This window comes from Danio aesculapii, chromosome 4 (genome assembly GCF_903798145.1).
Source record: "Danio aesculapii chromosome 4, fDanAes4.1, whole genome shotgun sequence".
In the NCBI taxonomy this organism is placed as follows: Eukaryota; Metazoa; Chordata; class Actinopteri; order Cypriniformes; family Danionidae; genus Danio; species Danio aesculapii.
The window spans coordinates 22,379,018-22,403,926 of record NC_079438.1 but is presented as its reverse complement, the minus strand read 5'-3'; the positions used below and the strand labels follow the sequence as shown (position 1 = coordinate 22,403,926).

The 24,909-nt window shown below is 39.4% G+C and overlaps 1 pseudogene; it reads right to left on the bottom strand.

The window, feature by feature from the left end:
- Nucleotides 1–22,464, bottom strand: part of LOC130222303 (zinc finger protein 208-like) — a 758,572-nt pseudogene extending 736,108 nt beyond the window's left edge.
- Between the last annotated feature and the right edge of the window lie 2,445 nt (nucleotides 22,465–24,909).

The window sequence follows — 24,909 nt, the reverse complement described above, 5'->3', positions numbered from 1 at the left end:
CGAGAGGCTCGAAAACGAAGGGGCTCGTTACAATATCAGGACAAGCCGATCGCTATCTACGATGACTACAGCCCTGAGGTCGTGGAGCAACGCGCACAGTACCGTGGAGTTATGGCAGAACTGTACAATCAGGGTTTCAAACCATCCCTCCTCTTCCCGGCAAGACTGAGAATTACGACAAAAGCTGGTGAGCAAAAGTTGCTCGCCTCGGTTGAGGAGGCAAAAAACTTTCTCACCGTAGAAAGATCTCACCGTAATGCCTCGTAGTAAACATTAACGTTCTACGCTTTTGAATAGTTTTACCTGATGGCATTTTATAAGGTGGATCGGTTATTATGCCACTGTTCTGATAATATATGATGTCATGTTCTTTAAGGAGGACTTTTTGAAATACAGGGTTGAGTTTATATAAGGTAAGGAGAGATAAGGAAGAGTGTGAATTGCATTGGGAATTTTTGAACGTTGTATCATGTTAACATTTCTAGGGGATTGGGTTGATCTAGTGGGAGGGTTGGAGTTCGTTACGGGATGGTGCCATGATCATTTCATATTCTTATATGTAGCTTTTTCTATACTAAGTGTTCATATGTGGGTCTCTAGTTTTTATTTTATTTGTACTTTTTTTATTTTTTATTTTCACCTTTTTTTCCCCTTTTCTTTTCTTTATTTCTACATTCCATCTACAGCCTTCTATTTTTTGTAATTATGGGTAGGGAGTTGAGATTAATGAGCTGGAACGTCAAGGGCCTAAATAATATAGTCAAGAGAAATAAAATTCTTGCACATCTTAGACTGCACAAAGCAGAGATTGCTTTTTTGCAAGAGACTCATTTGCTTAATAGAAATCATTCTTACCTTAATCGGATGTGGAACGGGCAGTTTTTTCATTCATCATTTCAAGCTAAGGCGAGAGGTGTGGCATTTTTGATTGACAAGAACGTGCCCCAAACAACATCATAGCAGATAAAAACGGACGTTATATTATTGTTTCAGGCACTCTATGTAAAAAGAATTTAATTCTAGCAAATTTTTATGCCCCAAATTTTGATGATATCACTTTTTTTAAACATGCCCTTTCACTCCTTCCAGATCTTAGTTCTCATTCTCTTATTCTTGGGGGTGATTTCAATTGCTGTTTGGACGCAATCTTAGACCGCTCTTCTTCTAAAGTATGTGCTCCCAGTAGATCTTCTAAATACTTGAACATTTTTTTTTTTCTGATAATGGTCTCTCCGATATTAGGCGTTTTCTAAATCCGCAAAAAAGAGAATACTCCTTTTTTTCAAATGTTCATCATTCTTATTCTCGAATTGACTATTTTGTTTTGGACAATGCTCTGATCTCTGAGGTTCGTTACTGTGCATATCAAAGTATTATCATTTCAGATCATGCCCCCCCCTTATTCTTGATTTAAAGTTTTCAAACTTGCCCTCTCTAAGAATGAGCTGGCGGCTTAATACCTCACTTCTAGCAGATGATGATTTTGTTGGATTTATTTCTGACCAAATCTCCTTCTTTTTGAGCGTTAATGTCTCCCCAGATGTTTATAATAAAATAGTCTGGGATGCTCTTAAAGCATATATCAGAGGTCAGATCATTTCATATAATGCCACCAAGGAGAGAAAGTTAAAAGAAAAACAAATATCCTTAGCTAATGAAATTTTTCGATTAGATATGCAATACGCTAGTTCACCTACCTCGGACGTATATGAGAGACGCTGTAAACTGAAGGCAGAGTTAGATTTATTGTCAACTTGTGAGACAGAGTCCCTTTTAAGAAGAACTAGGAGTATGTTTTATGAGAGCGGGGAAAAATCTGGGAAAATATTGGCCAACCAACTGCGCGGGTTCAAGGCAAAGCAAATCATTGGTGGTATTCGTCTAAAAAATGGTGAGATTACAACTGACCAAAACATCATTAATGATAAATTTAGGGACTTTTATTCTACCTTATATACTTCTGATTCCCCTTCACGAGAAGATATTACAATTTTTTTTGCTCAAATACAGACTCCCACCTTATCCCCTGACATTTGCAAATCTTTAGAGAAACCAGTTTCACAGGAGGAGGTGATAGCTGCTATTTCTGTCATGCAATCCGGAAAATCACCAGGCCCTGACGGTTTTCCGTCAGAGTTTTTCAAAAAATGTTCTAAGCAACTTGCCCCTTTTTTAACAGTTGTTTTTTCTGACTCCTTTAAGTCAGGGGCTCTTCCTTCTTCTTTAAGTCAGGCATGTATTTCTTTGCTGCTTAAAAAGGATAAGGACCCTTTGGACTGTGCGTCTTATAGACCTATATCTCTACTTAATTGCGACGTTAAAATTCTAGCAAAGGTGATCGCCTCAACGTTGGAGAATGTTCTCCCTAGTATAATCTCTCCTGACCAGACAGGCTTTATTAAGACCCGCCACTCATTTTTTAATATTCGCCGCTTGCTCAATATAATTTACTCTCAGCACCACTCTATTCCAGAATGTGTAGTTTCTCTAGATGCTGAGAAAGCATTCGATAGAGTAGAGTGGGATTACCTTTTTTTAGCTTTAGAAAAATTTGGATTTGGCCCTAACTTTCTTTTATGGATTAAATTACTATATAATACACCTTCAGTTGTAGTCTTAACCAATGATTTGCAGTCCGGTTCATTTAATCTGCAGCTTGGAACCAGACAGGGTTGTCCATTAAGTCCATTATTATTTGCTCTTGCCATCGAGCCACTGGCAATCGCTTTACGTGAATGTCAACAAATTGCAGGGATTACACGAAGGGATGCCATACACAAGGTAACATTATATGCAGACAATTTATTGCTTTATATATCTAATCCACAGATTTCCCTGCCCCCGGCTCTAATTTTAATAGAGAACTTTGGTAGGCTCTCAGGCTATAAGCTCAATTTACATAAGAGTGAACTTTTCCCGATAAACATGGTAGAAAAGCAGATGCTGTACTCAAATATACCTCTAAAGATAGTTAAAAATAAATTTACTTATCTTGGAGTTTGTATTACCCGCCAGTATAAACAGTTGTTTAAACATAATTTTGGAATGCTCTTGGAACGAACTAAGAAAGATCTCTCTAAGTGGTCACCTTTAAGGTTATCACTTATTGGGCGCATTAATTCTATTAAGATGACGGTCCTTCCGAAATTTCTATATCTTTTTCAGTCTGCCTCTTTTCATTCCTTTATCTTTTTTTAAATCTTTACATTCAGTCATTTCTACTTTTATTTGGAATGGCAAACATCCTAGGTTGAAGAAAGCGCACCTTCAAAAGCCTAGGTGTGAGGGTGGGATGTCTTTACCTAATTTTAAGTTTTATTATTGGGCAGCGAATATGCGTAATACACTGTATTGGTGGCATTATCATTTGCAGCCTAATAAACCATCCTGGGTAGATATGGAGATGCATGCTCACAACCAAATTTCTCTTCCGGCCCTACTTGCGGCTAAGCGGCAATTGATTTCTTACAAGCTTATAGATTGCCCAGTGGTAAAACATTCACTAAGGATCTGGATTCAATTTAGGTGGTCTTTTGGTTTTGATAGCTCCTCTCTTCTCAGCCCTACATCTCAAAATCCTTTTTTTCCCCCTGCAATGCAAGACAGTTCCTTTAGAAGTTGGTCCGATAAGGGGATAGTATGCTTTAAGGACCTTTTTATAGATAAAGTGTTTGCATCTTTTGATCAGTTGATATCACACTATGGGTTGGTTAAGTCTGATTTTTTTAGAGTCTTGCAAATAAGAAATTATGTTAGGTCCCTTATACCTGACTTTCCTGTCTTGCCCTCTGGAAACCATTTAGATCCTTTTCTTTCCTGTAATATATTAGCTAAAGGCTCCATTTCTATGTTGTATAATCTACTTCTGAACCAGTCATCTTCCTTTTCAGATAACATTAAGAGTGCTTGGGAAGAGGACCTTTGTTGTTCGATTTCGAATGATCTGTGGGATGATATTCTTAAAAAAATTCACTCATCATCAATGTGTGCCCGGCACTCTCTCATTCAATTTAAAGTAGTGCACAGAGCTTATATCTCTAAAACTAAATTAGCCCAAATGTTTCCTGGTACTAGTTCTCTGTGCAATAGATGTAATTGTGCTGAAGGCACTTTATTTCATATGTTCTGGACTTGTCCCTACTTAGAGCATTTCTGGAGGTTAATATTTGATTCGTTATCAGTGATTCTTCAGCACAAGCTAGAACCAGATCCACAGGTGGCACTGTTTGGGGTCACTTCAGAGGAAATACAGCTGCCTTCTTCAAAGTGTAAGATCATTGCTTTTTCAACTTTACTGGCACGTAGGGCTATTTTGCTAAAATGGAAGGATTCTCGTCCTCCTACTCATGCTCAGTGGATTAGAGAAACTATGTCATGTCTTTATTTAGAAAAAATCTGGTTTTCATTAATAGGGTCGGAGGGCAAGTTTTTTAAGGTGTGGCATCCTTTTATTGATTATGTGGAAAATCTCAAATAATTTGATTTTGCTGTACATGGTTATATGTTTGTTAAATTTATTTATTTTATTATTGGTATTTTTTTTATTATTATTATTTATTGTTATTATTATTTCCTTGTATTTGTATTTAAACCTACATGTACAATTGCAACCATTACAAGTGCATATTTGTTTATTTTTGGCTAAAGTGAGCGCTATCCCGCTGTTGGGTTGGTATGGGTCTGGGGTTTGTATTGTTGTTTCTCATTTGAAAATTGAAAATCAATAAAAATATATAAACCAAACACAGAGCCACGTGCTTTGACAACAGACGCAAGACACGAGCACACGATAGGTGAAAACACCTTACCGTGTGCTCACACAAATGCAACGCGCATGTTTCATCTTAGCGGCAACCAAAACCGAAACCAACTAGACGGAGACGCTGAGAATAAAACAGCGCGATGCTGACAGAACAAACACACAGAGTACAAGAGCACGCATCCCAAGGACGCGCAGACCCCGCGCGCCCGTATCAAGTGGCCCGCTTGACCCGCTTGTTTGAGTCGCACTATAAAAGAGAGATGAGCCAACAAAATAGCCTGAATGCTAATTATTTATTATAAAATATAACTCATAGAACAATCAATCAAAGCTACCAACAAATGTCGAGGGATAATAATGAAGACAAAGAACTTAGGATATAATCACAACACTTTAACTACATGATATAAGTAATGCAAAACAAAACCATTAGGTTAGAGTCAATGAGATGACGGGACTCCTGAGTAGCCACAGTGTCCTGGGGTAGCTAGCACAACAACTTTTATATACCCATTGATAAGTAATGTAGGCATCCAATCAGTATTTACCACATACTCCAATCTGGAGTCTTGGGATCATCACAGTGTATTAATATTGTAAAACTTAATACCTGTCGCTCTGCCTAAATCATAATGTATTCATCAAGTTTGTATTCTACTCAAACAAGTAAATGTAGTAAACTAGAAAGAATCTTGAACCTAAAAGTAAAGAAACTTTACTAATAAAAGATTCAACAGGACAATTGAATGGGCTTTCTAAACTTGAGGCCCTGGTATACTGCAAACTTACTGTCCTGGAGCTCCACCTACTTTGATGTGTGGTGTCTTCCCAGTGATTTGTTTCTCATTCAGGGAGTCAGACAGAGAACATCATCCAAAACAACACTTGCTACATGAATATACTGGAGAGTAAAGTACAGATGTATCCGCACCTGTACAATCACTTGCAAAGACATTTCAAGCTGCAGAGGTGGTTTGCCATATGATTACGAAACTGTTCTTCTCTCAGCCACCACCATCGTGTTTACAGTAAACGCGAGGACACATTTACAACCCCACCTACTGCAGTGTAAGAGTGTTGGAAAACAGTATACCATCACTCAGCCTTTTCAAACATTATTCAGACATGTCACAGTGTGAACACTTGTACGGTTTCTCTACTGTGAATCGCATGGTGCAGTTTTAATTTTGGAGCTGTAATAAAAGTCTTCTCACACTCAAGCACATATACTCTTTCACACCAGTGTGGATCTTCATGTGTTCATTAAGGATTGCTGCTCAGCTAAAACTCTTCCCACACTGAGTGTATGTGAATGGTTTCTCTCCAGTGTGGGTCTTTATGTGTTTATTAAGGTCTGAGGAGTTGCTGAATCTCATCCCACACCGAAGCTGCGGTCACACTAGAGTTTGAGCATGCGAAATTCTGTTGTATGGCGCTGCAAAAGGGTAGGGCTGTGCAATTAATCGAAAATCTGGTTTCGATTTCGGCTTCTAACGATTATGAAAAACAATTGATCGAGATAAACGATTAATGCATCTTATACCGCCCCCTTTATAGTTGTACACATTTGTTGCTCTGCAAAACTCAGTTCCACGTGAAAATGACTAAAAGCATGTACTGTATCGTTTGCAGCACGGGATGCCTTCATTCATTGATGTACGTTCGAATCATTCATGTTTTAAAAGCTCGAAAGAGTGCATGCTGTATGTGTGCGCACGCTTAGCCTCAGAGATGAGTAGAGCACACACACCTAAGGCCATATTAATGCCAGCACTTTAATGGTCAAATACATGCACATTTCTGTAAGAGCGCGGTGTTTAGTGATTATTCATAATAACCCTCATTTGTGTAATAAACAAACAAGTTGAGAATCAAAAGACATGTGAAAGAGAAACCATATCAGAGCCGCACTATTCTTAAAGCTGACTGTTTTTATCATTAATCAAACAACAAAAGGAGAAAATCCCTCACTGCTCTTGACTGAAGGACTTTTGTAGCTGAAGTATTTTTCTTACAGTTAAGATTCCTAAAGCACAGTTTGTTTCATATTTTTATTCTATTGTATTTATTTCCCTTTCTTTTTTTACAGTGAGGAAAATAACTGTGCATATATACAGTTAAAGTCAGAATTATTAGCCCTCCTGAAATATTAGCAACCCCTTCCCCCAATTTCTGTTTAATGGAAAGATTTATTTTCAACCCATTTTTAACATAACAGATTTAATAACTCATCTCTAATAAGTGATTTCTTTATCTTTGCTATGATTACAGCACATTATATTTTACTAGATATTTTTCAAGATACTAGTATTCAGCTTAAAGTGACATTCAAAGGCTTAATTAGTGTAATTAGGCAAGTCATTGTATAACAGTAGTTTCTTCTCAGACAATCAAAATATATATTGCTTAAGGGAGCTAGAAATACTAAGCTATTAAAATAGGTTTCAAAATATTTAAACCTGTTTTCACTCTAGCCGAAATAAAACAAATAAGCCTTTCTCCAGAAGAAAAAATATTATAGGAAATATTGTGAAAAATTCCTCTGTTAAACATCATTTGGGAAATATTTATATATACAAAATAAATTTCACAGAAGGGCAAATAATTTTGACTTAACTGATAATTGTTTTGAATAATCGTGATATAAAATTATGACCAAAATGATCGTGCTTTTGATTTTACCCATAATCGAGCAGCCCTAGAAAAGGGGCGGGATTAAACAAGATGATTAGACATTAAAAAAAGTGAGCGATTGGTCTATATTTTAAATTTCTGTCCAGAGAGGTCATGTTTTGATCTACGATTGGTCTCACACAGTCAAGTGATGTGATTTCACAGGTCAAAGTTCACCAAGCTTGAACTTTGCAATGCAGTGAACTGCAAAACACACAGACTTGCGTTTTCGGTCTGAGACATTCGAATGCGTATACATGGAAGTCTATGGGGAGAAAAGTCCATTGTGACCGCGGCTTAAGTGCAATTGAATGGTTTCTCTCCAGTGTGGATCCTCATATGTTTATTAAGGTGTGATGAGCAGTTAAAACTCTTCCGACACTGAGTGCATGTGAATGGTTTCTTTCCAGTGTGGATCCTCATGTGTTTATTAAGGTTTGATGATTTGTTAAAACTCTTCTCACACTGAGTGCATGTGAATGGTTTCTCTCCAGTGTGGATCCTCAGGTGAATCTTAAGATTGCATTTTGCTCCAAAACTCTTTCCACACTGAGTGCAAGTGAATGGTTTCTCTCCAGTGTGGATCCTCATGTGTTTATTAAGGGATGATGATTGGTTGAAACTCCTCTCACACTGAGTGCATGCAAATGGTTTCTCTCCAGTGTGGATCCTTATGTGTTTATTAAGGTTTGAGGAGTAGTTAAAACTCCTCTCACACTGAGTGCAAGTGAATGGTTTCTCTCCAGTGTGGATCCTCATGTGCAGATTAAGGTGTGATGATTGGCAGAAACTTTTCCCACACTGAGTGCATGTGAATGGTTCCTCTCCAGTGTGGATCATCATGTGTAGATTAAGGGATGATGATTGGCTGAAACTCTTCCCACACTGAGTGCACATGAATGGTTTCTCTCCAGTGTGGATCCTCATGTGGTGATTAAGGTGTGATGAGCGGCTGAAACTCTTCCCACACCGGGTGCAAGTGAATGGTTTCTCTCCAGTGTGGATCCTCATGTGTTGATTAAGGGATGATGATTGGCTGAAACTCTTCCCACACTGAGTGCATGTGAATGGTTTCTCTCCAGTGTGGATTCTTAAGTGTAGATTAAGGGATGATGATAGGCTGAAACTCTTCCCACACTGAGTGCACATGAATGGTTTCTCTCCAGTGTGGATCCTCATGTGTTGATTAAGGGATGATGATAGGCTGAATCTCTTCCCACACTGAGTGCACATGAATGGTTTCTCTCCAGTGTGGATCCTCATGTGGTGATCAAGGTGTGATGAGCGGCTGAAACTCTTCCCACACCGGGTGCAAGTGAATGGTTTCTCTCCATTGTGGCTCATCATGTGTAGATTAAGGGATGATGATTGGATGAAACTCTTCCCACACTGAGTGCATGTGAATGGTTTCTCTCCAGTGTGGATCCTCATGTGAATTTTAAGACTGCTTTGTCTTCCAAAACTCTTTCCACACTGTGTGCAGGTGAAATGATTCTTGTCTCTCCTTTTCAAAATACCATCAGTCTGTAAATGAGTTTTTTTCCTCAATTTTGACATGATATTCCTCTTCTTTATTCCCCTCATTCTCTTCAATTTGGTCTGAAATAAATAAATAAAACATTAGTTTTCATTAAGTCTTAAAATGTCTCATTAAAAGCTGAAAAGTGAAAAGACACTGGAAACATTGGCTACACACACTGTAATTTTGATGCACATTTAATGTAAAATAAATCAGATCATATTTTGTTTGGTCCATTAACATGTACAGATTAAATGCATTCAGTGTTATTTATCTAGTGCTTTTACAATGTAAATTGTGTCAAAGCTGCTTAACATAGAAGTTATAGTAAATTGAAACTGTGTCAGTCCAGTTTTCAGAGTTTCTTACATAATTGATCATAAAAGTCCTTGTGGTCATATTGATAAGACAGATTTAAACGCTGTAAATTGACTATTTTTATTCGTATATATTAATAATTTCAACAAAATGTTTTTCTAAAATTTGTTAAGCAGACAAGGTGTCATGTTAAATAGAGTAGACCATCGCTTTAGAACTCAAAATATAATTTTATTAAAGCATGCACTCGTTAGCGATCTTTCTGCCTGTGTCAGCCTGCTCATGCTGGCTCTGCCCCCTTTGCCGCCGCAACCCTGGACCTTGACACAGAACAGCCAATCTCAATAACCTGTTCACATCTCCCCTCTTTAAAGTGATGAAGCCCCCCTATAGTAAATGTATAACAAGTTCCCTTTTAGCAACATGGAACAAAGCAAATTACTTTTCCAACCTGGTAACATATCAATATCAACTTAAAAATATCCTTTGCTTACAATCGTCAACCTCTTAACCATAACCTGTCAACATCACAGAACATGTTTTAAGTTCACTTTTTTTTCCCACAATCTTACAGCATACTGTAGAATTTAACGTGCAAGTGGATCCTTTGCATCTGTATGGTTAGTATAAACACCTACCCCAAAACAATCCTTAAATTTAACTGGCTGTTTTACTTCTCTACCAGTAAGGGTTCTTTTGCTAGAGGGTGTATAAGTGTGTAGTGCACTGGAAATTGTGGTAGCAAACCGATTTGTAGAGTCTGTGAGTAAATCAGTCTCAAGTGAGGGTTTGTCTTTGGCTTCACTGTTCTCAGTCACAGCCTGTCTATGTCGTGTCTCAAGTGTTTTCAGGAGTTTTAGGAGTATCGGGGACACTCCGAATGTGTCTCTGTTTCGGCAAGAGATTGTGCCTTCCTTTGTTTGCACAATATACTTTCTTTGGTAGTATTGGAACTGTCTTTCTGATCTGACGTCTGATCATCAGTTGAGCTGGGCTCAGTCCCGTGGCATTGATGCACTGTCAGGTCACGCTCTGTATCAGACTCAGTGTAATGAGTCAGAGGATTTCTGGAAAGAGTGTCTGCCATCACGAGCTGTTTGCCTGGTACATGCACTGCTTTGACATTAAATCTCATCAAATGTATCAGTAACCGTTGGCACCTTAAGGAAGCTTTGTCAACATCGTTTGTGTTAATCAATGGTACAAGTGGCTTATGATCAGTCTGGAGCTCAAATTAGTCCATATCTTGCAAGTAACGCGAGAACTGTTCACATGCCCACACTCCAGCTAGGCATTCCATCTTGAATTTGTGAGTAGCGGCGTTCAGTCTCAGTTAAAGTCCTTAAACAGAAATCAATCGGAAGTAGTCCTTCTTCCTGCTGCTGAAACAGGGCAGCACCTAGACCATAACTACTTGCGTCAACGCTGACCACTGTGGTCTTGGTAGTATCATAGAACGCTAACGCTGGTGCTGTGGTCAACATGCTCTTCACCCTGTTAAACACCTTCATATGTGCCTCGCTTCAGGTCCATTCAATGTCACCCCTAAGCAGCTCAGTCACTGGATGAAGAACTGATGAAAGACCTGGAAGGAATTTACAGAGTGCCTATTTTTCTTAAGGCAACTTAAGAAAAACCAACTTTCATCAGCTGTCTTGGTGAACTTCTACTGCTGCACAATAGAAAGAATCCTGACCAACTGCGTCACAGTCTGGTATGGAAGCTGCTCTGTTGCTGAGCGTAAGGCACTGCAGCGGGTGGTGAAAACGGCCCAACGCATCACAAGGACCACACTGCCAGCCATTGAGGACATCCAGAAGAAACACTGTCTGCGCAGAGCACACAGTATTCTTAAGGATTCCTCTCACCCTGCTCACAGACTGTTTTCTCTCCTCGCTTCAGGCTCACCCGGACAAAAACCAGCAGACTGAGGAACAGCTTTTTCCCCAGAGCTGTCTCCCTTTTGAACTCTGCCCCTCACTGACTCTTTTACCTGTATCCTGCACTTGCTGCTATTGCACTGCTGGTAAGACCTAAACTGCATTTCGTTGCCTTGAACTTGTACATGTGTAATGACAATAAAGATGAATATAATCTAATCTAAGATGGTGCCTTTATAGCAATGAGCGTGCAGTCAATTGCTCCAATTACATTGGGAAAACCAGCAATCGCTGCAAGTTGCGCTTTAATGTTTGGCTGGTCAACTGCATGGTTTTGAAACCTTATATACATGCTAGACATGCGGATGATCCCGTCCCGTACAGCCGACATTGCACGGCTCAAAGATACTTTGTAGTGTGCAATTTAACACAATTGCCTCTATGAGTTGCCAATGGAAAAAAACAAACACACACAAGAAATGTACGTACACCAGAGATGAAGTTGGCGTGGACCAATGCAGACGTTCATTTTATCGTTAGTAAATCCAAACATGAGCGTGAAATCTGGCATACGCAAAGCTTTTGTGCGTACGCAGTGTTGATACATGAGGCCCCTGAGCAATGGCACTGTGTACTACCGAAGAAAATCCAGCAGATCATGCGTTGCGATCCTTACCTGCATCATACCTGGCACAGACTTCCTGGTTCACCGGTCCCTCCTTCCTTTGACAGCCACTTGCAGAAAAAAACCAATTCAAGTGAGATGTTTAAGCTAATTAAACCTGAGAATGATGCAGAAATTCGTCCTCAAATACAAACATGTGCAACTTACCTCGAGGAAGCAGGACTTATTTCTACCAGATTTCAAAGGTTCTCCACCTTCACCTCTTTAGTAAGAGGATTAGCACTTAGTGAAGTTTTCAAACTAATTTCGAGAGGAGCACGTGATATGATTGACCGCAGCTGGCCACTCATTTACATTCACTAGTTAGCCAATCAGATTAACCCCAACTCACTATAAGTAGCCTAGCTAGAACTACTCTCTTATCTTCGTTTTCCGAAGAAACTAACGGCAAGTCCGCTACAGCTCTTCCGAAAGCTACTCACGGACAAAACAACCTCCTATTTTCAATCATCATCATCATCATCATCATCATATCGTCGTCAACTACAACGAAAACAACAACGGAGGCGGCGGAGATCACAACAGCGCAGCAACGGGCAAGAAAGAAAGCTCCGCGCTCCCTGAAACATCGCCCCATTTCAACAACACCCAGCTCAGCCTGGAAGTCTGCCGAGGACTGAGGCTCCAGTAAGAGGCCAAGGCCTAGCTACTCCAGCCAGAGCACAATGTTTTTATTCAATCCTCTATCTCCCGCTACTTCAAACCCGCACTTACCTTCTCCAGCGTCATCATACGTCTCTCGTATCCAACAACGACAGTCACAGGACTCCTCCAAACTCTAGACGCCGGAACCACACATTCCATACCGCTGCAATAAACCTGAAAGACCTTACGAATCCACGTCTTCGCTGACTCCGCCCCCCTAGGAACATTACAACCACACCGCTCCTGCTACGCTCCCTAAACACTACGTACTACAGCCCAACAAACACTGCGCCACCCCGGGCCACCAGAGAAAGCCCTAAAGCAATCTCGGAATCTCCCGGACAATAACGCAACTCTTCTAGCCTGCAGCTCCCAATCCAGTACAAACTCCAGCCCTCCTCTTCCAGCAATCCTTAACCACTCTAAACCCAGCCTTCCCCTCCTCTCACACTTGCTACTACTGCGGCGACAGGCACGCCGTCCGCCAAGTCTAAAGAAAACAAATTACTTGTCAACATTTTTTATCTTTATACTGATTTACGTTTGCACCCTGACCTAATTTTCTGAACTTCTCATTCCAGGTCTGTATAACGGATCCAAGCCCGGTATCTTGGCGCTCCCTTCCCAGCCCTCCACCAACGCTGAACCAGAAATCACAGAGCTATTATAGAAAAAGAGATCGACAATAAAATCATGTTCGATCCCCTCATTCTTGCTGCTTCGTCAAGCACATTCACATTAGCCTACTGAAATGGGCATATAGAACGTTTCTAAAACGTCTAATAACGGATCTTTCATCTTCTCATAATTCCGCCTTTTTCAGCATTATTCATCACGGCGAACGAAGATGCCCTAAAGAGATTTCTTGGTTTGTGGCGTGATATTTAATTAATCTAGTCTGCTGCAAAGCTTCGCAGTCGACATCACCCCCCGCCTTTTAAGTAATTCCATTAAACCCTGATCTCTGGTACCTCCGATTTCTGGCATTAATCAGGCATCACAATTCTACTTCCCAGTCTGTCTATCATTCGGGACGCAGAAGTAACCACATTTCAGAAACAATTTTCGGGATTCTCAGCCAATAACTACGGCGTTCGCACGTAGTTCATCTACTAGACGTTTACACGTATTCCCTGAGATATAAGTTCTGAAGATATAATATATCTTAAGATATAAGAAAACTTAGTGACAAGTCTTTCTAATATGGGCAATTCCATCGTGGAAGAACCTCCGGCTCAAGCACTTCTATAAAATTCCTAAGCATCAATTTGGATTCGCAGAATTGCTACATGCATACCTAAATAAATCGACTGAAATTTAGTTCCCTTATATATTCTTGAAGAGAAAAGATCGCGCTAAGCACAAACTGTCATATCTTAGGACATCAAAACTCACACGCGCATTATCCTGCAGTGACGCCTTTTTGTCCGCACCTCCAACTCGCAGCATCAGTCCCCGGATTAGATGAGAATATATCTCTATCCGATCTCGGCCATATCAACTCAGTCTGAAGGGCGTCGCGTACCGGAGGCACCGCTCAGCGCGGGCGACGGGGTGCGCACATGACAGGGAAGGCTAATGCACACCAGACACGCAAATTCATATGTAATTTAAACTAAAACTATTTACATAGCGCTCCGTGGCGCGGCAGTATACAAAATAGAGTCCTGAATTGTGACTAAGCACTGCGGACAGCCCCCGACGCGCACCCCGATAGAACATATGTTTTGAATTCTAAATGCATGGCGCAACGCAGCACGTCACCGAACAGCGCTTAAGGTGTGCGACCGGGCTTATGCTTTCCTTCCTAGCGCTGGAATTGCTGCCCACTCATTTATAAACGATTCAATTTCATCCTCAGTACAATATCTTTAATGCACAGACGCCGCCCCCCGCCGTAGGCTTAGAGGGATGTTATCAGGACTGCCGACGCGCTACAAAGGACCATATCGCGGAGAATTAATAGTCCGCCTCCAAAATTCTCATTTACCGTTACAATGAAAGCCGCTGTCCACTGCACTAACAAAGGCGTTATGCATTATCATTACCATGCTTTACAAATTCATATACAACTCTTCATTGGACTTCAGCCAAAAAAAAAAAAAAAAATTTAATTTATAACTTTTGTTCATGTTCCTAATTATATAAGGAAATTGCTGATTCCCTTTCTTGCTTTTGTTTCTAGAAACTGGTACCAGAAGCAGAGCCGCACCTGACCTCATCCCTCCTTTGAAGATTAGGACATTCCACATACATGATTTGCATCAACACCTATAAATATATTTTAGGAAAGTAACCCCAGAAGATCGTCAATAGTTCCTCACTACAGAACACATCCAAACATTTCATTCCCCACATAACACTTCATTCCCCGTTTGCCCCCGCAAACAATCAGTCTATTCATCACATACTTGCATTCACCACAAACTATGATTCTATTGCTAATTCACAAACCGGCCTTCTTATAAAGGCTTCCCACCCTCCCAGACATCAGACTGCCCATCTCGCCCTACATACTCTCCAACGCATTTCTACACTCAGAAAGGATACCTATCCTTGCATACAGACCACACTCTAGATGCAATGTTTATTCTGTTTTTTTCGAGTTTCTCAGATGTTGTGAAATTACAGTAACATCTAATTCGATCCGTACATCCACCCCACCATCACAGATCTAACTTTGATGACGAGGAAACTATCAATCATGATAAACAGATCAATCCAGAAAAGGACAATGCATCTACATATTCAATATTCCCTCCCCCACAAGCCATTCCAAAGACTCCTAGCATACATACACTATAGGAAATGCTAAGCTTAAGTCCCCCAGCCCCCCCCAGCGCCACCACAGTTGCACATAAAGGGCTATCTCAACAACACATACAAACAATAGGAAGGTGGTCTTCCGATACCTTCAAATCTTACATTCGACTCAGCCACAGTCATCTAAACAAAGGACCCTCACCAGCAGACCACCTTAAACCTAGCGGCCAAGGCACGAGCCTAATCCAGGGATAGACAAGACACAGCCATCCCGGCTCCCAGAGGGCGGAGGAGCTACTCAGCCACCCAAGGGCGCGGGCACGACCCAGCCACCTAACCCTGCTTTCTTCCTTCTGGCTCTGAGTCGCACTCAGCTTTCTCTCCCTATTCACTCACCCAACTCCAGCAGGAGTTTTTCCCGCCCAGGCCTCCCCTGTCACCCCCGCCCCCCCCCTGGCCGCTGCCACAGAAGTCTTCACCACCCCTCCACCTTTCCCTGACTTCTGTAGGACCCTGCCCCCCCATGGCTCTGACTCCCGCAGGAGTGTTACCCCGAGCTTCGGTTCCCGCAGGAATCATCTCACAGCCCCTCCCCCAACCCTAGCTTTTACATATTATAGGTCATTTAACAATGACATATAATATAGCTTTTATTTTTGCTCTCTGTTTGATTTTATTTATATAAATTCATATATATATGCACCCACGCATATAAATATTAATTTATATATAGCGCTGCCACCACCACGCTCTGTTCCCCGCAGGAACACCCCCAGAGCACCAATTCTGCCAGTCACCCTCCAGCAGGAGTCTTCACCTCCCCCTCATCTCTCCCGACTCCTACTGGAGCTGGCCAAAATAGCTCAACCAACCCTGAGCTGTGACACGAGCACGAGTCACGTCACCGACCCTCCCGGCCCTAGCTTATTTTATTTTCTTATACTTTTATTTTACACATTTACCTTTCATTTATTTTATTTCATTTATATATATGCATAATATATGCACCCACGCATATAAATATACCTTTATATATAGTGCCGTCACCCTCAAGCTCTAACTCCCGCAGGAGTGGTCCCGAGCATCGACCCCCGCAGGGGTCATCGCCCAACTGCCATTCACCCTTCAGCTGGGGGCCTTTCACCTGCCCTTCCTCTTCCCGATTCCAGCTGGAGAGGGCACATTACAGCTCTATCTCCCGCAGGAGTGTCCAGGAGCTTCGACTCCCGCAGGAGTCCAAAAAATCGCCCCCCCCAAGGCAATAGATTACCCCATTATATATTTATATATCTAATATTTTCATATATACAATATATATTATATATAGCGCTGCCACCTCCCAGCTCTATCTCCGCAAGGAGTGTTCCTTGAGCAATTCACTCCTTTGGAGTCCATGCCCCCACCCCCAGCCCCCTTCACCCCCCACTATCCAGCTGGAGTCCTCACTTGCCCTTTCCCATTTTACTACCCCAGCAGGATTCCTGTCCACCCCATAGCTCTAACCCCCGCAGGGGTCTCCCAGAGTCCTATACTCCCGCAGGAGTATTCATAGCCCACGCCAACCCTGCTCGGGCTCCCCCGCAGGAGTCGGTATCACCCTTGCTCCCACAGGAGCCCCCTTTACCTTTCCTTCTAAAAAACCATATATCCAGCAGCCGGATATAGCCATACAAGCCTTTTGGGGAGTTTCTTCGATACACGGCTGCTGTCCCGAGTCTCCTGCATTTTGGGGAGCTCTCGAGAACCACCTGATCTCGTACTCCCCGCATATGCTCTATGGACCAGGCGGGAGCCCTGGGCTCACCTATCTCCGAGCTCAGGGTTCTCTCCCGGGACAGCATGCCAAACCTGCTAACAGTTGTCAAGACAATATCTAAGTGTGAACTCTTGAAGTGAAGTTTTCAAACTAATTTCGAGAGGAGCACGTGATATGATTGACCGCAGCTGGCCACTCATTTACATTCACTAGTTAGCCAATCAGATTAACCCCAACTCACTATAAGTAGCCTAGCTAGAACTACTCTCTTATCTTCGTTTTCCGAAGAACCCCCCATCCACCCCTTCTCCTCCTTTTCTTCCTCTTACCACGGGGAGCTCTCGAGAACCACCTGATCTCGTACTCCCCGCATATGCTCTATGGACCAGGCGGGAGCCCTGGGCTCACCTATCTCCGAGCTCAGGGTTCTCTCCCGGGACAGCATGCCAAACCTGCTAACAGTTGTCAAACAATATCTAAGTGTGAACTCTTGAATAATTCACATCGCAAAAATCCTTCAAGCAAACGCAAGGGTTGGCACAGATGAGACTTACCACATACTCCAGATGAGATGGACCAAGCAACGAATGTTGTAATTAAAGCAACACAAAAGGGTCTGTCACTACTAGGTGCACCAGAGGAGGACAGGCAGAGAGCAAAAGGTGCGCCATCATATTTGGCTACATGAGCTCGAAAGCTGAACACATCGAGGTCATTGAATCTATGGATGCATCAAGTTGCACAAATGCTCTCAGGCGGTTCTTTGCATTAAGAGGCCCTGCAAAACAGCTCCACTCCGATTGCGGTACCAATTTCGTTGGGGCATGCAAGAACTTGGAATGGACAAGATGGTGCAGAGGTAGTGAGCAAGGATGCAGCTGGGAATTCAATCCACCTCACAGCTCTCACATGGGAGGCCCAAGGGGAGCGCCTGATTGGCATTGCAAGAAGAACTTTAGATTCAATGTTTCTGCAGCTAAAAACCTCGCTTAACCCATGAAGTTCTTTGCACACTACTAGCAGAAGTTACTGCTATTATTAATGCACGTCCACTCTTACTTGTGTCGGCAGACCCGCAAAAACCATTCATACTTTCACCGTCAGTGCTCCTTACACAGAAGACAAGAGTTCCACCTCCCCCTGGAGATTTCTCTGACAAGGACCTGTATACAAAGCAATGGAGACAAGTTCACGCGCTTGCAAACCAGTTCTGGACACGCTGGAGCCGTAAATACTTACCTTGCTTGTGCAACACAGACCAAAGTGGACAGTACCTCACAGAAACCTTCAAGTGGGAGATCTAGTTCTGCTCAGGAATAAGCAGATAGCTCGCAACTATTGATCCATGGCCAGAGTCTCTGCTGTATTCTCAGCAAAGGATCGATTTGTGAGAAAGGTTGTGGTTTCAACAACTGACCAAGGGAATATAAAAAAAGGCCGATTTCAGAGGTTGTTCTGTTTCTTCCCAAAGACTGATCTGGAAATTGGGGTATAGTCCAGAAATTCATAGTGACCTTACATAGGTCAGATGGGGATTGTGTTGCCCTTTAAGAAGTTTCACTTTAAAATATCTTCTTTAAATATTTTTTATACATATTCCCTGTGTAAAATGTGAAATTCATAATTTAATAAATTAATCTACTTCATGTGTAAAAAGGAATACTTTTATTTTGCGTTATGACAAACTTCCTGTTAAGTCACTTCCTGCTAGTGATCCTGGATCTTTGTGGGAGCCTTGTCAGACATGTGCTCTCTCGGACAATAAACCATCTGCTTAAAATCACCATAGAGGCAATGTCGTAAGTTTATGTTTTGAACATTAGACATGTTAAGACATTATGTCAGTGATTATTTTGTAAAAAGACATACAACGTTTTGTAAAAAAGTTTGTTTGTTAGTCTAATTCCTACTGCAAAGAGAACTGTAGTCCATTTATGTTATGGATATGTAGTGCAAATACCTGTCAAAACAATATCTGAAAACTGTTTTATTATTTTATTGCAGTTTTCACCATAAAGTGCTAATAAGAAGAGTGACAGTAACGATCAACCCTTGCTATGACTCTTCATTGGCTATGGTTTAACTCAACTGTGAACGATGTTTGTACTTTGAGAGTCATTGGCTGCTAATATGATTTCGCTATTTAGGGTTTCCAAATATACTTTATAAAAGTTATATTATTAAGGGGGAAAGTCCGAATGTGCGTATATAAAACCAACTTTACCTCTATGTTTATCTATCGGCACACTTCTGATTATTAATATCAACCTGTACATATATTCACTTTATTGTAAATCTCTGTTCATGCTAATACAACCTGTAGTATAATGTTCATAGTACATCCATCTCATCTGTAATATCACCATAGTTTTTCTGCTCTTTAGTATAACTTATACCTGTGTCCTGCACTTGCTGCTTTTGCACTGCTGGTTAGACCTAATTGCTTTTGTTTGCTTCTTTTTCTGTCAAATCCAGATATACATGTATTCCAAAAGCTCTTATAATAAATTCAAAATTTGGAAATGTTTCTGGATACAAAGTCAATCTAGCAAAGAGTCTCTTTTTCCCTATCAATAATAGAGCAGGCAGCAAATGCCCTTCCAATCCTTTTCCATTTCAGTAAGTCTGATAAATTTGTATATCTGGGGGAGTGTGACACGCAAATATAAGGATTTGTTCAATAATAATGTTAAAACGACATTAGACAAAGCCAAATGAGACATAACACAGTGGTCAACCTTCCTTTATCTTGGCTGGAAGATCAATTCCATTAAATGACAATACTACAATGATTTTTGTTTCTATTTCAGACCATGCCTGTTTTATTCCCAAGTCATTTTTCAAGGAGTTGAATAATTGTATTTCTACATTTCTCTGAGATAAGAAAATTCCTTGCATAAACAAGGAATTCTTGGAAAGAAGATGTGGATTGGCAATGCCAAATATTTTATGCTATGTATTGCTGGTTCGAGCCTCGGCTGGGTCAGTTGGCATTTCTTTGTGGAGTTTGCATGTCTCCCGTGCTCGTGTGGGTTTCCTCCGGGTGCTCCGGTTTCCCCATCAAGTTCAAGACATGTTCTATAGGGTAAATTGGGTAAGCTAAACTGTCCCATACTGTATGAGTGTGAATGGATGTTTCCCAGCGATGGGTTGTGGCTGAAAGGGCATCCGCTGCATAAAAATGTGCTAATAAGTTGGCGGTTCGTTCCACTGTGGTGACCCCAAATTAATAAAGGCACTAAGCCGAAAGAAAATTAATGAATTAATTAGCGTTTCCAGCCAATGAATCAAAGCGAACAAATCGTCACTTCCTGACTAACTGGGTGCCAATATCAACAGTAAAAACAAAATTACTGCGGTAGAAGAAGCTACATGAATCTTTTCTTTATTTAATAAATGACTTTCACCTCAGAGGACAATGCCAACACATGAGAATCGGAGAACAGACGCTCTTGACACGATTCAACGCTCTGGAGGTAATTAATAATCTAATAACTTTAATACTGAACATTTTTAGAATGACCAAAACAACATTTCAGATGTTTTACAGTGTGCTCAGTCTGCTGGTTTGTCCATTCACACCACATTTTCATCATCATATGATCTCTTATAACAACCTTTTTTTATGTACATACTGGAATTTGTTCCGTAAAAGTGCTTGCGTCGTTTACGTGAGTTTATCTTTTCTCAAAAGTTATGTGCATCATGACGTTTCAACTGATTTTTTATGCTCATAGCCTATCCACAATGCACATAAAAATAAGTAGCTGGAAACTGAAGGCTAAGTGAGAAATACCGCTTCATCTTTAAAAAACATCGGAGGAGACCAACAGAAACTCAGAGTTTAGAGAATAAAACCTGCTACCGACCAGGTTAGGTTCACAGAGCAAGTTACCACGGTAACTGACTGAGTTAAAGTTACCTCTCTTTAAGAAACAGGCTTGACTTGAAACGGAAACCCAGAGTTTCTCTCATTTCAGGGATTAAGTACTCTGAGTTTTCACTTAACCTCCTGTCTCACGTCGTCCTACAGCAACATCATATAGTTTAGAATACTGTACAATGTTTTATAATAATTAATTATTTTAGTGTCCATTTCATTCAGCATATTTAAAATTGGAGGCATCCACGTACTTTGACATACTTTAAACCAGGGTTTCTGCAGGTTTCACCAAGTTAAATTTAAGACTTTTAAAGACAATTTTAAGACCATTATGAATGAAATTTTACACTCATAAAGGGCTAAAGAATTTTTCAAATGGCCCAGATAGAAAGGATTTTATTTGCCCTATTAAAAAATAAATATAATAATAATTTTATACATTTAATAATACAATATAAATGAATAATAAAAATGTAAATATTTTAGATATTTCTTAGCAAAAGATCTTAAATAATGTGTAAAAACAAGCAAGCTTTACTTGTGTCCACACACTTTTTTCCAACATAAACTTTCTTTAAAATAAAAAACCAATTAACAAATGCTTTAAAAGTTTTAAACTATAATAAGCTAAATCTATGCACAACAATCTCTTTTAAACAAATGTTATTGTAAGGAAAATAATTAAACTATTATGATAAATAGAGTTAAAATGACCTTTTGAATAAAAAGTTGAAAGTTTTATTGAGATGGATTGTTGGTGATTGTATGGATTTTAGCCAGATTGTGTAGCAAAACATGAACAAAGGAAAATGAAGACTTGTTTAAAAAAGATTTAAAGATCTACAACACAATATTTCAGTAAATTTAAGACTTTTTAAGACCCCGTGGAAACCCTGTTTTAACACAATAGCCTGGGTAATTAGTTATTAATAATTATGTAATTCTAACTCAGATACTATCTGTGAGAACTAGTAACATCTACTAAAAACAAGTTTAAACCCATAAAGAAGTTGAAATTGTGATCAACGTGACATGCAAATGGAAAGTACTAAGTCAACACTATCACTGTAATAGCAGATATCTTCTATGAGAATACTGTAGGTCAAAAATCCTCAGCTCAATTTAACTTTTTTTTAATATAGCGCCTGTGCTCAAGGACGCTTTATAAACAATAGAAGAACAGGAAAAGCAATAACCTTCAGAAGGTAGAGAAGATGAGAGAATAATAATACATAAAACTAATGACAAAAGACATGAGAACAAATAACAAGAAAGAAGCTCATTCCTGTCTTTCAATGAGTGCTTATGTGCATTTAGGAGAACTAGGCAGCACACTCAGGGCTGCAAGATGGATTTAATTTAGTATTCTTATTATTAAAATATATCTGAATGAGGATCAAATGACTGAATTGGTCTTTGAGAATGAAAATCAACCTGTTTGTTCCTGCAGATCTTCCTGTTTGACTCTGAATGTTTCTTCAATCTTCACATCTTCACTCTCCTCTTTAATAAACGCCATCTTTATAACAGTGTGGAGATCAGTCGCTTCAGCAGGAGTTTTTCTCTGCGTTTGGACACTTTATCCTGTTTAAAATGAACAAAACAATAAAAATGTCCTGGTTAAATAAATAAAACAATGAACAGAAACAAAATAACGTCTCTTCAACAGTTTCTTTATATGAGAGTAATTAACAAAAAGAAAGAAAGTCAGAGCAAGAAACAATAGCCACAAATTAAGCTGACTAAAACTAGTAATATTACTCCATTTCTTATATAGTGATGTATACTTAGAATGGACTGACATTATGCTATTTAATAAATTAAACCTTCATTAAAACACTTATTACACACATTTCTGTTGTTCAAACAATAGCCCTCACTACTGTGAGTAAAACAGTGCTACGTTGTATAAAGGGTTAAAATAATAACAGCAGGTACAAAATTTAAAAATCTGAAACTTTAATCAATCGCTTTATATTCATGTAAACGCTTTAAAACAAACCTTTCTCCGGTCGAATTACAGTGCGGGAGCGGCGCGGCCTTATGACGTCACACGTCACGCCAAAATAAAAGTCTTTTATGTTTAGCGTTTTTGCCACTTACTGTTGCAGTCATGACTTATTGATACATTTCTCCCTCGTTTTCCACTTTCTCACAGACACACATATATTCAGCATTTGGAGTTCAAAACCTTTATTATAAACATTTGAAGACATTTTATTTTAATTCTAAACTTTTTAATCCACTAAGACTAAGTGTTTAAAGCAGATAATCTCAACATTCTAAAAAGTATAACAAATAATCTGATGAGTGTTTTGAGCTGAAACTTTACACACACATTCTGTGCACACATTAACAAACATTAAATAAGTGCACTTTAAGTAAAAAGTACCCATTACTACTACATGTTTTAGTTTCACTAGCTGGGTCATTATCGCTATAAAGTGCCTTTGATGTCCCACAAGATTGAATCAGTCCTATAAGAACATAATGCACAATAATGAAACTCTGAGTTTTGATATAATTAGTTAAACCTTTACACACATACAGGTATAATTATAAGTGTTTTGTTTGTTTTAAATATGTTTTTGTCTGTTTTTGCCATATTCTTTCATTGAATAGATGTGATTTTGCCATGTTCTACACACTGCTCAGACAACTTCAGTGAGTCTAAAAATTAGGTAAATTAGATCAAATTAAACCAAAAGATTTATAAATATTCTTTTTATATTTAGCAAGTTATTGACAAAAAAAAAAAAATCATTTTAATATCATTAATCATTTTGCACGTGTCCTTAAAAATTGCTGTCCACCGTGACATGATGTGGTAAATGCCTCATTTAAGATGTACTCTGATGTACTCATTGGCATCCCCCCTGCCCATTTTGCTTTTCTTCAGAGCAGGTTAAAATATCTGCTGTGCACACACGTAAATATCTACACTAATGTTTCCTATTTTTTCTCATGTTGTGTTTGAAACTGAATGTTTGTCAAGCTTACATGGCCACCCTGTCAGAGTGAAATATTAATTAATATAAACTTAAAAATAAAGCTTTTAAACTGAGTACAAAGAGCTAATAATATATAGTAATTATAATAGTAATAAGAGTGTTATTGACACTTTATATTCTTTAATATTTTATTGTTAATTAGTTCATGTTTTTTATGTCACACAACACTTATACACCACTCATACACTGCAGGAAGTAGATGCAATATGAGTCGTGGACAATACAAACCTTTTGGCAATATCTGTCTCAGTCTTTATTTAGGATATCATTTTAAGTCCATATAATGGAGCTCATTGACTGAAATAAAACTACAGCCCTAAGTATTTGTACAATTATGTGAACATCTGTAATCTAATTATTTACCTTATTCTGAAGAAGAAAAAAAAACAGTATTAGGTGTTTAACTTGAGTTGTCTCCAATATTCCCTTCACTCCTCTAATACAGTGTACAATATAAAGATTTACATTCATTAGCAAATTTTGTTTAATTTGAAGGACAATAATAGTTTTACCATTAATTTGCATATTGATAAAACCTAAATGATACCAGAAGAGGCGGGCGGCATGGTGGCTCAGTGGTTGCAGTATTAGTGAAAACAGAAGTTTGAATTCTTGAAAACTTATAACCCTTTTATATGAACCCTTTATTATTTCATGTTGTACCTTGTGTTTTTCAAATATTCCTCCATATTTAGTTCACTAAATAAAGCCTTTGTCCACCCTGTCATGCTAATGTCCACCCTGTCATCTTGTTTTCCACTGTCATGTTCAACTTTTATGAAAATAAACAAATTATTTATAACCTCAGAAAAAACATCTTGTGTGATTTGCTTAATTAACCAATAAAGGACAGTTAATATTGTCTGAAATCTTGACAAATATATTTTAGATCTTGGGGGTTTTATTTAGAAAAGAATATGCAATTGCATATTTTATTGGAAAATTAATGTTTTGTCCATATTTCAATTTTATAGAAATAGACTTTTTCGGACGTGAAGTAGGGTTGGTAAAGGA